Source organism: Bufo bufo, chromosome 7 (assembly GCF_905171765.1).
Source record: "Bufo bufo chromosome 7, aBufBuf1.1, whole genome shotgun sequence".
Lineage (NCBI taxonomy): Eukaryota > Metazoa > Chordata > Amphibia > Anura > Bufonidae > Bufo > Bufo bufo.
In genome coordinates, this window is record NC_053395.1 from 65600886 (window position 1) to 65618590 (window position 17705).

Genomic DNA, 17705 nt, shown 5'->3' on the forward strand with positions numbered 1-17705 from the left:
CACCATGTAAACATTCACAATGCAGGTGGAAAAAGTATGTGAACCCTTGGATTTAATAACTGGTTGAACCTCCTTTGGCAACAATAACTTCATCCAAACGTTTCCTGTAGTTGCAGATCAGCCGTGCACAACGGTCAGGAGTAATTCTTGACCATTCCTCTTTACAGAACTGTTTCAGTTCAGCAATATTCTTGGGATGTCTGGTGTGAATCGCTTTCTTGAGGTCATGCCACAGCATCTCAATCGGGTTGAGGTCAGGACTCTGACTGGGCCACTCCAGAAGGCTTATTTTCTTCTGTTTAAGCCATTCTGTTGTTGATTTACTTCTATGCTTTGGGTCGTTGTCCTGTTGCAACACCCATCTTCTGTTGAGCTTCAGCTGGTGGACAGATGGCCTTAAGTTCTCCTGCAAAATGTCTTGATAAACTTGGGAATTCATTTTTCCTTCGATAATAGCAATCCGTCCTTCTGAGAGCTCTTTTGTGCGAGGCATCATTATTCACATCAGGCAATGCTTCTTGTGAAAAGCAAACCCAGAACTGATGTGTGTTTTTTATAGGGCAGGGCAGCTCTAACCGACACCTCCAATCTCATCTGATTGATTGGACTCCACTTGGCTGACACCTCACTCCAATTAGCTCTTGGAGATGTCACTAGTCTAGGGGTTCACATACTTTTTCCACCTGCACTGTGAATGTTTACATGGTGCGATCAATAAAAACATGGTAACATTTAATTCTTTGTGTGTTATTAGTTTAAGCAGACTGTGATTGTCTATTGTTGTGACTTAGATGAAGATCAGATCACATTTTATGACCAATTTGTGCAGAAATCCATATAATTTCAAAGGGTTCACATACTTTTTCTTGCAACTGTATATCTCTGAGAGCCTGAGAAAGGGACACATCCGACCCTCGAAGTCACCTGTTGCCGCTGTTTTTTTTTTTGTTAAGAAAAAAGATGGTTCTTTAAGACCTTGTCTGTTTTTCAGGGAGCTGAACCGTATCACGATTCGTGACCCATATCCGCTTCCTCTGATCCCGGACCTGTTTAACCAGATTGTTGGGGCTAAAGTTTTTTCTAAGTTGGATTTAAGAGGGGCATACAACCTAGTCAGGGTCAGGGAAGGGGACAAATGGTAGACGGCCTTCAATACCCCTGAGGGTCATTTCGAGAATTTGGTTATGAATGCTCCGGCCGTCTTCCAACATTTTGTGAACAGCATTTTTTATCATTTAATGGGGAAATTTGTTCTGGTGTATCTAGATGACATTTAGATTTTTTCTCCTGATTTCAAGACTCATCGGGACCACCTATGTGAGGTCTTGCTGATTCTGCGGGAGAATAATCTGTACGCTAAACTGGAAAAATGTGTGTTTGCGGTTCCGGAGATTCAATTTCTTGGTTTTCTTGTTGGCCATCAAATTAGCTTTTGAGGAATGGCGCCATTGGTTAGAGGGAGCCAGACACCCTATTACTGTGTTTACCGACCATAAGAATCTGGCCTACTTGGAATCGGCCAAGCGTCTGAACCCGAGACAGGCCAGATGGTCTTTGTTCTTTTCTAGTTTTAATTTTGTTGTTACGTTCCACCCTGGGGTTAAAAATGTGAAGGCGGATGCCCTGTCACGTTGTTTTCCGGGAGGGGGGAACTTTGAAGACCCAGGTCCCATTTTGGCTGAAGGGGTGGTCGTCTCTGCTATTTATCCTGATTTGGAGGCAGAGGTTCAGTCAGCCGAGGCAGAGGCTCCTGATCTTTGTCTTCCTGGGAGGTTGTTTGTGCCTCTCGCTTTATGACACAAGGTTTTTAAGGAGCACCACGATACGGTCCTTGCTGGGCACCCGGGGAGTAGAGCCACAGTGGATCTCATTGCTCGGAGATTCTGGTGGCCGGCTCTTCGTAAGACGGTTGAGGGTCTTGTGGCAGCCTGCGAGACCTGCGCTCGTGCCAAGGTTCCTCATTCACGGCCATCGGGTTCTCTCCTCCCGTTACCCATTCCTTCCCGTCCTTGGACGCATCTGTTCTGCCTCGTTCCTCGGGGAAGACTGTGATTCTGGTGGTAGTGGCACATTTCATTCCCTTTCCTGGGTTACCCAATGCTAAGACGCTGGCGCAAGCGTTTGTTGATCATATTGTTAAATTGCATGGCATTCCTTCAGACATCGTTTCTGATAGGGGAAGGCAATTTGTTTCCAGGTTCTGGAAGGCCTTCTGTTCTCGCTTGGGGGTTCGGTTGTCGTTCTCTTCTGCTTTTCACCCGCAGTCGAATGGTCAGACCGAACGCGTCAATCAGAATCTGGAGACATATCTGCGCTGTTTTGTGGCGGAGAATCAGGAGGATTGGTATTCTTTTTTGTCCCTTGCTGAGTTTGCTTTAAATAACCGTCGCCAGGAGTCCTCTGATAAGTCGCCATTTTTTGGTGCATATGGGTTTCATCTGCAGTTTGGGACATTCTTTGGAGAGGGGTCTTCTGGTTTACCTGATGAGGAGAGATTTTCCTCGTCTTTGGCATTTATTTGGCAAAATATTCAGGGTAATCTGAAGAGGATGAGTGAGAGATATAAGCGTGTGGCGGATAAGAGACGTGTGCCTGGTCCGGACCTGAATGTGGGTGATCTGGTGTGGTTGTCTACAAAGAATATTAAACTGAAGGTTCCCTCCTGGAAGTCGGGTCCTAAGTTTATTGGGCCTTACAAGATCTTGTCCGTCATCAATCCCGTTGCCTTCCGTCTTGATCTTCCTCAGACTTGGAAGATCCATAATGTTTTTCACAAGTCCCTATTAAAACCTTATGTCCAACCCACTGTACCCTCCTCTTTGCCTCCTCCTCCGATTATTGTTGATGGTAATCTTGAATTTCAGGTCTCTAGGATTGTGGATTCTCGCATTATCCGTGGTTCTCTTCAGTACCTCGTTCATTGGGAGTGTTATGGTCCTGAGGAGAGGATGTGGGTCCCAGTGGCGGACATTAAGGCCACTCGTCTCATCACGGATTTTCATAGGACTCATCCTGAGAAGGTGGGCTCTGAGTGTCCGGAGTCCACCCGTAGAGGGAGGGGTACTATCACCGCCAGTTCTGTGAGAAGGTCTGGCAGACGTTCTTCTCTACCTCTTGTATGATGTTCTTTGCTTTGGTTTCACTTTCTCATCTCCTTTCCTTCTGCCAGGTGTCACTTATTTAGAATAATCGTCTTCCTTTATATTCCCTCCCATACTGCCTCACTTTGCGGTTTATACTACTTCCTGGATGAAGTGTTCACTGCTGGAGGCTGCTTCTGCTGTTTGCTCAGATAAGTCCTTTACTTTATTGTGTTTCCTTGCTGGCTTGATTCTAGGTGACCCTGACTCCTTCCATATTAAGTGCAGGGAGCCGGTGGTCGTGTCCCCTCACTATTACAGGGTTTTCAGGTGTCACACAGACTTAGGTACGTGGGCATGCAATCGTCTACCATCGAGACCCTTGCATGTGCATAGCAGTCAGGGAGAGCTCTTAGGGTTTTATAGGGCTCACCTATAAGCTCCTTAGTTTGGGATCAAGCCAGTCGCTCGTTTATTCATAAGTTCCAGCTATCTGCAAACTTCACCTTTGACACTACCCCAATTTGCCTGAGCTACTGGTGAAGGCGTGCCACGTGTGTGCCCATTTCTGAAAGTCATCTACAGCTGCCGTCGGTCTGGCAATGCTGCAGCAGCGCTTGCAATTGCCAGCTCACTGACTGTTGTGCAACGTGAATACGCGCTTGAACTCCACGTTCCACATGTTGGCCAGGCTTTGTGAGCAGCAGAGGGCAGTAGTGGAATACCAGCTGCACCATGGTCATTGCCTTTTCAGTCAGCTTTCGCTCTTCACAGGCGATGAGTGGGCATGGATGTCTGACCTCTGTTAGGTTTTACGCAACTTTGAGGAATCCTCACAGATGGTGAGTGGTGATGCCGCTATTATCAGCATAACCATCCAACTTCTGTGTCTACTGAAATGCTCGCTGCTCACAATGAAGGCGGACGCTTTGCATGTGGAAGAGGTTGAAATGGGGGAAGACAGTACACAGTGTGATAGCCAGACCACCCTCCATTTGTCTTCTCAGCGTGAATTGGAAGATGAGGAGGAGGAGCAGGAGACGGTTGCCTCCGCTACAGAGGGTAGTACCCATAGCAGGTTTATTCCATCTGTTCAGCGTGGATGGGCCAAAGAGGAGAATGAGTATATTGAGAGTCATCCTCCTGATGAGGACAGTGAAGTCTTGTCTGTTGGGACTCTGGCACACATGGCTGACTTTGTTATGCTGCCTTTCCCGTGACCCTCGCGTTATACACATTTTGGCCAACACCGATTACTGGTTGTTTACCCTTCTAGACCCCCGCTACAAAGAGAACTTCTCATCTTTCATTCCTGTGGTGTAGAGGACTAGCAAAATGGTGCAATACCAGAAGGTTCTTGTGGAAAAATTGCTCCAAAAATTTCCAGCTGAAAATGCTGGAGGCAGGGTATGTAGTTCTTTGGGCAACCGAGGAGGGGTGATGAGAGGAACACACAGCAGTTCCAACAGAGGCAGGGCTACAATCTCCACGGCCTGGGACCGTTTCATGACACCTCGCCAGCACCCTCACCCTGATGCGTGGCCTAGTGGGAGGGAAAGTTTTGGAAGATGGTGAAGGAGTACGTAGCAGACCGTGTCAGCGTTCTCAGTGATCCCTCTGTGCCTTACAACTATTGAGTTTCGAAGCTGCACATGTGGCACGAACTGGCGCTCTATGCCTTGGAGTTGCTGGCCTGCCCTGCCGCTAGCGTTTTGTCAGAGCGGGTATTTAGTGCTGCTGGGGGCATAATAACTGATAAGCGCATCCGCCTGTCAACTGAAAATTGTGACAGGATGATTCTTATCAAAATGAACAAGGCCTGGATTGCCCCTGACTTCTCTACTCCACTAGTGGAAAGCAGCTGGACATAAAGGCACTTTAAATGTGGCTTTTTAAAAAAAAAAAATTATCATCTGTGTTTTTATTGGTTTACAAACGGCAAAACTTCAGACCAGTACAAATGCACATTTTCTAAAATGTAACATACTCTGGCAAGGAATCTTATGGTAAAAACCATAAGATATGGGTAGGGAAGGGTGAATAAAAGTGACGAGTCAGACGAGTACCTCATAAACTGGTGCGAATCTGACGCTGCTCACTCAATTGGAGTAGGTATATATTTGTGTACAGTATGATGAATTCAACCAAGTAGCCCACATTGGGAGAAACCTGTGGTGAATGCAATTTGATCTGCTAGACATCTCTTCAAATCTGCATATTTGATGCAATTTTTCAAACCATTCAGCTATAGTGGGGGGTACAGTATTTAGCCACTTCAGAGGCATCAAAGGTTTGGCTGCTGCTATAAAGTGAGTGATCAAGGACGAGGCAGATGGCCGGTATTCCGGTTTAGGGCATCCCAGTAGTATTAAAGAGGGGGTTAGAGTTAACCTTGATCCTTTTATTATGCGTTCTTCTTCAGACCAAAAGGGTCGTGTAACCGGACAATCCCACCAAATGTGAGTATGGGTACCCACATGTGAGTTACATCTCCAACAGAGATTAGTGGAAGAGAGTCCATGTGTATGGAGGAATTCAGGGGTTTTGTACCACCTCGAGACGATTTTGTAATGAGATTCTTGTAGGCGAACACATCTTGAATATCCATGGGAGTTTTATAGAATCTGGGTTATCTCTGTCTTATTAAGAGAGAGACCTAGTTCTTTTTTTTTTTTTATATTCAAATTTTTATTCAGATCTGGCATCATGTAAATTTTACAGAAAGCAAGAAAATACATACAATGAATGATAAGGTACAACAAATATGTCAAGTACATTCAAAAGATGTAGGATTACAATCAAGCATTGTATTTTAGGAGAAATTTTTTGCCTAGATCTCATTTTTATTTTTATATTCCCAATCCTCCCCTCCCTTTCCCCAAGAAAAGCTAGTCAAGATCCAGAGCATCCTATTGATTATTGGATTTCTACTAAGGTAGCCTCAAGAAATCTCAGATATAGAAAAAGATAATTTTGTTACTTTTGACATCTTTTTCCCTTCCCCATTTAACAGTTTTAACCAGTAAACTCAAAAATAGCACCACAGATAATCCAGAAAATTCCAAGTCATATTAGTAGGTTTCCCAACCTACCAGACACTCTCGCTTTCATATACCAAGTTGTATCTACAAATGGTTTTATAACCTCTTGTATCTCATATGTAGTAAGTGAATTTTCAATAAATGATCTCCATTTGTAAATAAAGGATTGTGTGGATTTTTCCTTGTTGCGTTCCGCATCTAATCTATCCATATACATGAGTACTTTCACAGTACCGATGACTTCATCCAGAGTAGGCACCTGGGGCTGTAGCCATTTCCTCAATATACATTTTTTCGCCGCAAGCAGTAAGACATGTGGCCCTTTGGTGCTCACTATGGGTGAATCAGCGTCCTCATGATCCCTGGGAATGAACTGAAACACGCATTGCTGAGGCTCATCTTTAACTTCAATTCACCATATATCTTTAACATATGCACACACTTGCTCCCAGTACATTCTCAACTTAACACATCCCCAGATTCCATGCAGAAGGTCGGCTTTGTACATATCACACTTGGGGCAATGTCTCAGGTAATGCGCCGGCGCGTTGTCATAAGACAAGTTATAAGCATAAGTTGCCCTATGAATTATTCTAAACTGCGTTTCTCTCCACTGCTCACTACCGATGGCATATCTTACTTTATCCATCCCTTCTCGTATTTTAAAAGTAAGTTTATCATCGGCTAATTGTTTCTCCCACACTTTAAAGACCGTCTGCGCAACCCCCTAAGAGACCTAGTTCTTTCTCCCAAGAGGTAATGTACCCTGGGTTATTCAAGTGGCTTTCATTTCTACAGATGTTTAGTAACTTAGATAGTTTTTTGAACTTGAAGACTAAGGATGATAAGTCAGATTCAAAGTCAGTTAAGTCTCTGAAAGGATAGTGAGCCTGGAGGAAATCTTTACAGCATCTAGTAAAGTGTGATACTTGTAGAAATGTGAGTGAGAGGTTTGGGAGCATCAGTTTTAGGTCAGCCTGGCTGGGAATCCCACCGCTTGGGAACATGTTCAAGACTGAGATGTGCGCAAATTGATCCCACATAGGTTTGAAGCTCGGTCAGTCCCTACCCAAATGTGGCTTTTATGGTGTATTGAATACACTGTATTCCCATGCACCCCTTCCACCACAAAAAGGGTATATGGTTCAATCTTCCTTTTCTCGTCCTCCTCCTCCATTATATCAACATAGTTATTAGGCTGCCCTCGCTCCTAATGTTTTATAGGGTCAGCACAGGAGCAGACCCTCACCCCTAATGTTTTAGAAGGTCACCAGCAGGCCCTTGCCCATGATGTTTTAGATGGTCAGATCAGAATCAGGCCCTCGCCACTAATGTTTTAGATGGTCAGATCAACAGCACCCCTCGTGTGGTGGAAATTGCCATGTGGGGACAGTGTGGGGTAATTTCTGTGTGGGGAAATTACTACAGTGTGGGGAAATTGCTATGTGGGGGCAAATTACTATGTGAGGCAGTGTGGGGAAAACTATTGTGTGGGGAAATTGCTATGTGGGGCAAATTACTATGTGGGGGCAGTGTGGTGGAAATTGCAGTGTGGGGGAAATGACTGTGTGGGGGCAAATTACTATGGGGGGATTACTATGTGGGGGCAGTGTGGTGGAAATTACTATATGGGGGTGTTGCTATTGGGGAGGCACTGTAGGGGCAATTCTATTATTTCTGGGGACACTATACAGGGATTATTACCTGGAGCACAATACAGGGTGTTATTATTACTGGGGGCACTCTAGGGGACATTATAGCTGCTGTGGACACTATAGGAACATTTGGGGTAATTTATCAAACTGGTGTAACGCAGAACTGGCTTAGTTGCCCATAGCAGCCAATCAGATCTCACATTTCATATTTGACAGCTCTTTTGGAAATCCAGTTCTACTTTACACCAGTTTGATAAATTACCCCAATTATGTCTATTAGGGTCACTATTTTTTCATCAGTATAGTTCCTGGGGCATTGGGGAGCACAACGGGCACAGTATTGGGGGTGGCAGGATGACACTGTGGGGACACCAGGATGAGGAGGTTGATGGAAAAATTGAGAAATCTAACATGTCTGTGTTACAAACTGTAGAGACGAGATGCGGCTGAAAGAATTTGCCATGGTGGTCTGGGTCAAATGGAGGAGAAGAGGAAAGAGAAGGTCTACATGACAGGAGATGTCACTGGATGTAAGGGGTATGTGGTGGTGTATTCTCCTCCATGTCTTTTTTTATTAGAATTATATGTATTTTAAATTTGGCGACCAAATTTTTCAGTTTAGGACCCAATTTGGGGTATTCTTTTTTAGTCTGAAGATGTCATATGGCCTAAGAAGAGACTGTGGCGCCCATGAAGCACCGCAGCCTCTTCATACAAAAAAAAACAACTAAACTAAAATGGAGGGGGGGGGGGGGGCAAGTTGGGTAGACAGCCCCGGGCCTATCATGCACTTAATCCGCCCCTGTATACCTGAATTGGCTACACAAAACTGACTAGGGTCTAGTGGTCACTGGTCTCTGCTGCACTGGGCTCTGCTGCACTGCTGATATTTTCAAGGTGACATGGAAGAGGAACTGTTGGTCATTCTCCCGCTCTCTCCCTCAGATACTAGCTGAAACTGGATGCTGACAACCCCCCTCCCCCCTCGGGCCGTCATGTTTATTTCCATTGGTGGGGCAGTGAGACCTAACCAATCCCTGCCTCACTAGTCCTTTTCAAGCATTTTCATTGGTGGCAGTGGCTAGCCGGCATCACAATTGGAAGGATGGCACTCTCTCCTTCCTTCCCGCTGTACGGCCATGTGCTGTGTGTGATGTGCACGTCGGGTCTGGCGTCTCCGCTCCTCTGTTTTGCCGAGGCCCAGCAAACAATCTTCCAGTGCCCAGTCCTGGCGGTTGAGGACCGCTGTTTTAGAGGGTCAGCTCAGCAGCAGACCCTCACCCCTAATGTTTTAGATGGTCAGATCAGCAGCAGGCCCTTGGCCCTAATGTTTTAGATGATCAGATCAGCAGCAGGCCCTCGCCCCTAATGTTTTAGACGTTCACCAGCAGGCCCTTGCTCCTAATGTTTTTGAGGGTCACCATAATTTTAAATGGTGTGTATGATGCCCTCCTTTATGTGTAATAAATGGTGTATTAGAGTGCCGGTTCCTTGTAATTTTTGGCAGCCCTTACACTTAGTGCATAGGCTTTATGAGTGTAGGAGTCCCACTACCTGAACAATTGTACCAAAATGTGAATGAGGCCCTCCTTTATGTGATATACAGGTTGTATCGGAGTGCCTCTTCCTTGTAATTTTTGGCAGCACTGTAAATATACAGGAAATAATGTTTCCTTACAATTTTTCCTCTAAAATTGATTTTATCTTCGGTTTTGTGCGTATTATTGTCAGTCTATAAAAGTGGCGTACTACTCGGACAACATCGTTTCCAGCGGCGACCTGGGAGTCCAAGATGCATCCAGACATCCTCCCTATGCTGTTCCCGAACCATTTCAGTGGTGTTTTTATCAATTTCTGACCTTTTCCTGTGAACCAGACACCCTCTCCTCTTCAGAGCAGGGGATGCCTGGTTTAATGCTCGGGTTCTCCCATTGACTTCCATTGTGCTCGGGTGCTCTGTAGAGCACCCGAGCATCCCAAAGGGTTCTACTCGAGCACCCGAGCACTTTTGTGCTCGATCAACACTACTGTTCACTCATGATTTTTACCCTATGAAAGTGGCAATGACGGCCCCCTCCTCTTGCGTTTCCCATAAACATCTTCAGGGGGAGGGCGAGTGTTAAGTTGCATTTGATTAGATAACAAAATTAAAAATGTAATTTAATAATTTAATTTGCAATTAAGTTTTTAACTCAAGCATGGGTAATATGTGACTAAAATAAATAAAAAAAACAAACAAAAAAAACTTTTGTTATTTAATTTTTATCATTTAATTTTCTTTTCCCATACTGGTATTTTATGCTCAAAAAATAAAAATCTAAATAGATAAATGAAAGGCAAAATGACATTTATAAGATTAACTTTTCATACATGAAGGCAATTTCAGTGCCAAAATAAAAAGTACCACCTGCTGCAGATTTCCTTTGCATTTCACACTTTTACATTTTACGTTTTTATTTTCATTTTTTATTTTTTTATTTATATTTTTATTTTCATTTTCATTAGAGAACAGGGGGTAACAGGGTACCAAGGTACAGGCACGCAGGCCATGTTGTTGTACAAATAGGTACATTGCGAGTACAAATCAAATACATGGCAATACAAGATAAACATAGTGAGAATGAGTAGACGATTAGGTGGATAAGTGAGCAAGGCATCCAGAGATAAAAGTATTGGAGGAATGTAGTATAATAGAGATATATATTCACATCATAGTGGATCCCAGCTTTATGTAATGATGCAAAATACAGACAAATGGGAAAATAAAAAGGGAGACCTTTTGTTCTGTAGGTTGGAGATGGCCAAAGGAGGCCGGGGTATAAAGCTTTAATGATGGAACAAATCTGGTCTGTTGTTGTCCCATATCTGACTCATGATATAAGGAGATTAGGGGTAATTTTTGGGGGCTCTATAGGATGACCAGAGGGACCATTTTTTAAGAAATGCAATATGTGTGCGAGTTTCCCATGAGGACAATTCCTCAAACCTCTGGAGTTGGTCTACTTTCTGAAGCCATTGTTCCAATGAGGGGGTTAGGACTTGCAACCAGAATCTAGGAAGCAAGAGATGAGCAGCTATCAGCATTTGTGAGAAGATATAGGGTGGCTGGGTGTGACCTTTTTCCTGAGTGAAAGATAATAGGGCCAGTTGTGGGGACGGTTGAAAAGAGGTGTGACAAATTTTGTTAGCAAGAGAAAATATTTCGGACCACCATTTGCATATAAGGAGGAAAGTCCCCTTCTCCTGGAGGCACCTTCAGCATGTGTCCGAAGATGTTTGAGAGAAAAGTGACGTCTTATCTGGCGTATTGTACCATCGAGTGAGGATTTTGTATCCATTCTCTTGGATTCGGACACAGCGGGAGGCCCTGTGGGGAGATTCAAGGAGTCTGTGGAGGGATGCGAGGGGGATAGTAATGTTTAAGTCTAGCTCCCATTGTTTTATGAAAGATAGCTTAGCTAACATAGGTGAAAGACGTAATCTGCTATAGATTTGTGAGATAAGTCTTTTAGGGGTTGTAGGAAGGGAGATTACTAACTTGAACCAAACCAGGGGTCGTTGGAGGTCACCCAATTGGACATGCTGTCTTATTTAGGCTCTGAGATATAAGACTGAGAAGAGGTCACATGGGTGGGGGTCAAGTAGAGTGTTCATGGCTTCTAAGTCTATCATATTACCAGTATGGTTCGTCAGCGATAATAACGAGGTTGGTGAGGATTTTAGCCCTTGAGAGGCAGATGTTCTCAAGGCAAGGGGGGCCGTGCCTATTATGTATTTTATCGTTAGAAGTGGGGAGGGAAAAGGGATGGAGCAGTGGGATGTAGATAGCCACTTCCATGCCTCTAGGGTAGCTTTGAGAATTGGGTAGTGGGTTAACGGTTCAGCTAAGACGTTTTGATGCCCTAGCAGGGCTGCTCTAACTGGTCTGTTTAGTATGTCAAATTCTATTTCTACTGCGGTAGATTGCGAAGATGGGCATAGCCAAGCTGCTGCTCGGGAAAGGAGTATAGCCTTACCGTAGAGTTCTGGGTTTGGAAGACCTATACCCCCAGCTTGTCGAGGTTTTGTAAGGAGGGAAAATGCAAGTCTAGCTTTCCTCCCATTCCATACAAAGGATCTAAACTTTTTTTGTAGCGAAGCATAGTAATGCTTGGGTATGGGAATAGGAAGAACCTGTTCTAAATAAGTGAGGCGGGGGAGAATTAAGGATGAAAGCAGGTTTTTGCGACCAAACCAAGACAAAGTAGGATTGGATTGGGTAAGGTTGTCTATAGCGTTAAAGATTGTGGATCTTAGAGGAATATAGTTAAGGGAAAAGAGGTCTGTTATTTTGGGGCTAATCTTGACACCCAAGTAGGTGATGGTGGGAAAGGACCAATTGAAGGGTGAGTTCTCCGTTAACTGTCGCTTAGTGGCAAGGGAGATACCCGAGCATAAGACTAGGGATTTATTGGCGTTGATCTTGAAGTCTGAAACTGTGCTATAAAGGTTGAGGTGGGACTGAATGCAGGGCAGGGAAACTATTGGGTTTACTGTCATCATCAGAACGTCATCCGCAAATGCTGCAATTTTCTGTTCCTTACCTCCCAAATATAGACCCTCAATCCTCCTGTCCGATCTTATAATAGATAAGAGTGGTTCCAGTGCTAGGATAAATAAAAGTGGAGAAAGAGGACAGCCCTGATGCGTTCCATTATTTATAGCAAATGGAGAGGAAAGATTCCCGTTGACCATAACCAGAGCTGTTGCCTGGTCATACATAGCAAAGGTAGCTTGCACAAAGGGACCAGGAAGACCAAACCTCAACAAGACATGTTTCAGGTACATCCAGTTAGAAACATAGAAACATAGAATGTGTCGGCAGATAAGAACCATTTGGCCCATCTAGTCTGCCCAATATACTGAATACTATGGATAGCCCCCGGCCCTATCTTATATGAAGGATGGCCTTATGCCTATCCCATGCATGCTTAAACCCCTTCACTGTATTTGCAGCTACCACTTCTGCAGGAAGGCTATTCCATGCATCCACTACTCTCTCAGTAAAGTAATACTTCCTTATATTACTTTTAAACCTTTGCCCCTCTAATTTAAAACTGTGTCCTCTTGTGGTAGTTTTTCTTCTTTTGACCCTATCAAATGCTTTCCCAGCATCAGTGCTGAGGAGGAGCAGAGGGGAAGAGATGTGATTGGCATGACATAGTGTATTAATCACTCTAGATGTGTTGTCTTTGCCCTCTCTGTTGCAGATAGAGCCAACCTGGTCCCCGTGAACAAGGTGGGGGAGAAGATTTGCCAGCCTGTTGGCTAACATTTTGGCCAGGAGTTTAAGGTCTATATTCAGGAGCGATATGGGCCTGTCGTTGGAGCATTGCTTGGAATCTTTCCCTTCTTTAGGGATGAGTGTGATGTGGGCCACTGTCATGTCTCTAGAAAGTGGGACACCTTTAAGCGCAAGGTTGCAGACCTCTAGAAGATAAGGGAGAAGGATTTCATGAAAGGTTTTATAGTATGAGACCGGGAGACCGTCCGGGCCTGGACTCTTCCCTTTTGGCATTTGGCTTAAAGCTTTGCTGAGTTCGGTTAAGGTGAAAGGGGCTTCCAGTTTTGACTTTTGGTCTGGAGATATGGAAGGGATACTGGATGAGTCTAGGAAGGCTGAAATAATGGAAGCTCGATTTTCTGGAGTTGTGTTGGAAGGGAGGTTGTAAAGGTTTTCGTAAAAGGAGCGGAACTGGGCAGCAATCTGGAGGGCAGAGAAGACCGGTTTACCATCGGGCGAGGTCAGCTGGTGAATATAGTTTGCTGCTCTCCTTCCTTTTATCCTACGCATTAGGAATTTGGTGGCTTTGTCGCCATGGGCGAAGAATTTGTGCTGGGAGTTCATATAATATTTAGCAGCTTTAGCTAGTAGAAGGGCCTTAAGTTCTGCTCTATGGTTCGATAGTTCCTGTAGGTGGGAATCAGTGGGATTCTTTTTATGGCAGAATTCGAGCCTTTGGATGTTTTTGAGGGCTTCACCTATCGCTTTTTCCCTCAACTTTTTTTGGTAAGATCCAATATTGATAAATTGGCCCCTGATGAAGGGTATGTGTGCATCCCATAAGGTGTTGGCAGAGAGGTCAGGGCACTCATTTAAAGAAAAATATTCTTTAATGTGTTTGGAGACCAAATCAATCGTGGCTTGGTGTCCCAATAAGGATTCATTTAGTCGCCAGTTGAAACTTGTGGGGTTACTATTTGGGGCCAATACTGAGAGGAAAATTGGAGAATGGTCGGAAAGATGCATGGAACCTATTGAGGCCTCCCTACAAAGATGTAGGTGTTCTTTTGGAGATCAACAAATAGTCTAGGCGATGATATGTACCATGCATTGGGGAATAGAATGTATAATCTAGCGTGTTGGGATGGTGAGATCGCCACACATCTATCAACGGAAGACTCCAGAGATTATCACGTATAGCTTTGAGGGATTTACAGGAATGGGATGATTTTTGGGAGGATGTATCTACTTGTGGGTATAAAGCAATGTTTAAATCTCCTCCCAGGATTACTATCCCTTCTTTGAAGGAGTCAATGAGTGGATAGATGTTTGAAAACCAGTGAGACTGGTTAGAGTTAGGGGCATATAAGTTTATAAAAGTGTAGGTTTGTGGGCCTATGGTACCCTTGACTAAAATAAATCTTCCATCGGGGTATTGAGTATGGGCTACATATATAAAGGGGATTTTCCTCAGAAATCCTATGCTAACTCCACCTGAGGCTGAAGTGCTTCCCCCACAGTGGTACCAGTGAGAGTAGTGGGAGAATTGCATGTTAGGGTAATGGTTAAAGCGAAAATGCGTCTCCTGGAGGAACACAACTCCGGCTCCGGTTTTCCTAAGAATATAAAAAATTTGACTTCGCTTTGAAGGAGAGTGGAAGCCTTTTACATTGTAAGAGGCTATGTGTAGGTCAGCCATTGCGAGCTGTGTATGTAAGGGTACCTTGTGGCCATTGATGTATCCTCCAGGAGAGTGCATTAGCTTAAAGGGGCTCCGCCATCTGATTCCAGATGGAGAAAAGATATGGTAAGAAATAAATACAAAACAGATTAAAACATCAGAACAGAAATAAACGAGCATACAAGGATATGCTTTGGGCATGTAGGGGATAATTGGTCAGGTGACCGGATAGTAGATCGTATAGCACCCTAAAGAGGGCCATTAGGTAAAGGGCAAGGATGGGCCTAGCAATTTGTATTCTATGAGACAGAGAACACACAAGGATATACTCATTATATGTCAAAACCGGGAGCACCAGCAGATGGCTGAGGTATGAAACTTCCAAGGAATGGTGGGCAGTCTGAATAGGCCGGGACTTGAGTCCATTTAAGGATCCTGGGAGAGGCTCCTGGGTGTGAGCTGGTGGCCTCTTTTCTTAGATCTTGATGACTTTGGGGTTCGCTGGACTTCAAATGGTGACACTTTGGGGAGATCTGGTAAGTCTCCTAGGTCCTGGTATAGTTCCGAATTTTCTATCTGCATAGGGGGGACATTCAGATCCTCCAAAATAGGCGCGATGTCAGAATAGGTCGAGATGTTGATCCGCTTGCCTGCCAAAGAAAATCAAAGTCCAAATGGGTAGGACCAGCGGTAAAGGATCTTGTTGGACCGGAGCCAGTCGGTCAGAGGCTTTAGTGCTCTCCGTTTCTTGAGGGTAGAGGGAGCTAGATCTTGATATATCTCCAACCTGGAGTCCTCATAAGAGAGGTCAGAGTGGTTACGTGCAGCATCCAGGATGGCCGCTTTAACTTGGAAATTTAGGAACTTGCAGATGACATCACGAGGTGGCTCGGTCGGCTTGGGCTTGGGGCGTAGTTAAACATCGTTCAATAACGATTTCTTGTGGAAAATCGGGGCCGAGCAGGGAGCCGCATATGGTGAGGATGGTAGCGGTAATCTCTCCCGGCGGTACTGATTCTGGAATCCCTCTGAACCTTAAGTTGTTGCAGCACCCTCTATTCTCCTGGTCTTCCAGGGCATTATGCAGTTCATTGAGGTGCGCTGTGCAGCAACGGAGGGAGACTGATACCGCTGACTGGTGGTTGAGGGATGCGGCCTAATGGGTTTCAAGTGTTTCCACCCGTTCCCCAATGTGTCTCACCTCTTGTCTGAAAGCAGAGAGTTCAGAGAGAATAGGCTCCATGACTCTGCTGAGTGCTCGATCCAGGTATCGTCTGGTGAGCGGTAGGTCAGAGCTGGGTTGGCGATCTTCTGAATCGCTGTCCCCCTCGGATTGTGCAGGGACGCGCTTCAGGGCCTTGGGCTGCTGAGCCGGCACCATCTTTGGCTCTCGTGGCGCGATCATTGCGGCTGCTTTTTTAAGAAATTTTTCCATTTCGCCGCTTGGAATCTGGCCTTTGGGGATTGTAGGGTGTTCTCCAAGCTTGGGGTTCCCAATTTTCACCATCCTCGCTTGTTGGGGCTAATTATAGCTGGTGCTAGGGACGATCTTCTTAGCAGAGCAGTGAACTAAGCTTCCATCTCAGTCCGGCGCTAGCTCCGCCCCCTTTATTTTCATTTTTAAGTTGTCCAATATTCTGATACATGTTAATTAGTACTACTGGGCAGGGCTCAACATGTAAATTGATGTTAATCAGCCCCGGACTGAACGTAGAGCACGTTTACTGGAATTCCAATACAGGGCACTCTGCACAACAACTTTAATAGCACATTCCTCTGCTCGGTCACGCACAGGTCATTAGAAAGCTTCTGGCAGCTCGTTCCCGGCTCATGTATCTGTAAATCCAATAGAGGGTGCTCTATATAATTACAGTATGTGTAGCACTCTATACAACACTAAGTGATGAGCGGCTGTGGTGAATGGGCGGGCAGCTTCAAGAGAGGAGGAACTGGAGCTAAAAACCTCATTGATAACATGAAGAGCAACCAGGTTGGCAGGGGACGAGGCTGCACGCTGCAAGCAGGTGGAGCTTTAATTTCTGTTATTGATGATAGTCAGGTTTTAATTCATGTTATTTTTGCCAGGGCTGGAGCATCTCACGCCCCCTGCCTGCCACATGTGGCCCCACCCCCTGCCATATCTATTACCCACTGCGCCACTGCTCGTTACTCCAGCTACTCCTTCTCTTCTGATGCTGCCCGCCTATTCAACGTTGGCCTACCCAGGCCACTCATCCCTTCATCACTTTACATGTTGAGCTCTGCCCACTAGTACTAAATAACATCTATTTGAATATTGGACAACTTAAAAATGAAAAATGGAAGAGAGATGAGTGAGATGAAAAGTAAATCAGCAGCAAGTGGTGCTTTTCATATTCATTTTGGCTTTGAAATTACCTTTAGGGATGAAAAATTGATCTTAAAATGTTGCTTTGCCTTTAATTTATCCATTTAGAATTTTTTTTTATTTGACCATAAAATACCAGTATGGATGAAGACAATTAAATGACAAAATGAAAATGAAATGACAAAAGACTTTTTTTTATTTTTATTTTATTTTTGTCACATATTATCCATGCTTGAGTTAAAAATGATATTGCAAATACATTAATTTAATTTTATTTTTAATTTTTGTCATGACATTTTCACACATGAGTGACAAATGAAATGTCAAAAAGGTATTTGCATTAAAAATGTATTTATTTTTTTTCATTTTATTTTTGGCCGCTTTTACATCCTATATCCAAATGATGGAGGAACTTGGACCTGTCCTCGTAACCAGTGAGGGCCTCCTACAGTTGGACCCCCCCAATGATCAGACGCTTATCCCCTATCCTGTGTGTTATGCTGCCGGTCCATGCCCGCTGCTGTCTTGCTGTTCCGGGCAGGTGCGGACTTCACTCTACTCTTCCTGGGTGAATTGGGACTGTGAACTGTTCTTTCAGCGAGAGTGAATACCTTCCTCCTACACCTGTCCAGAAGCTG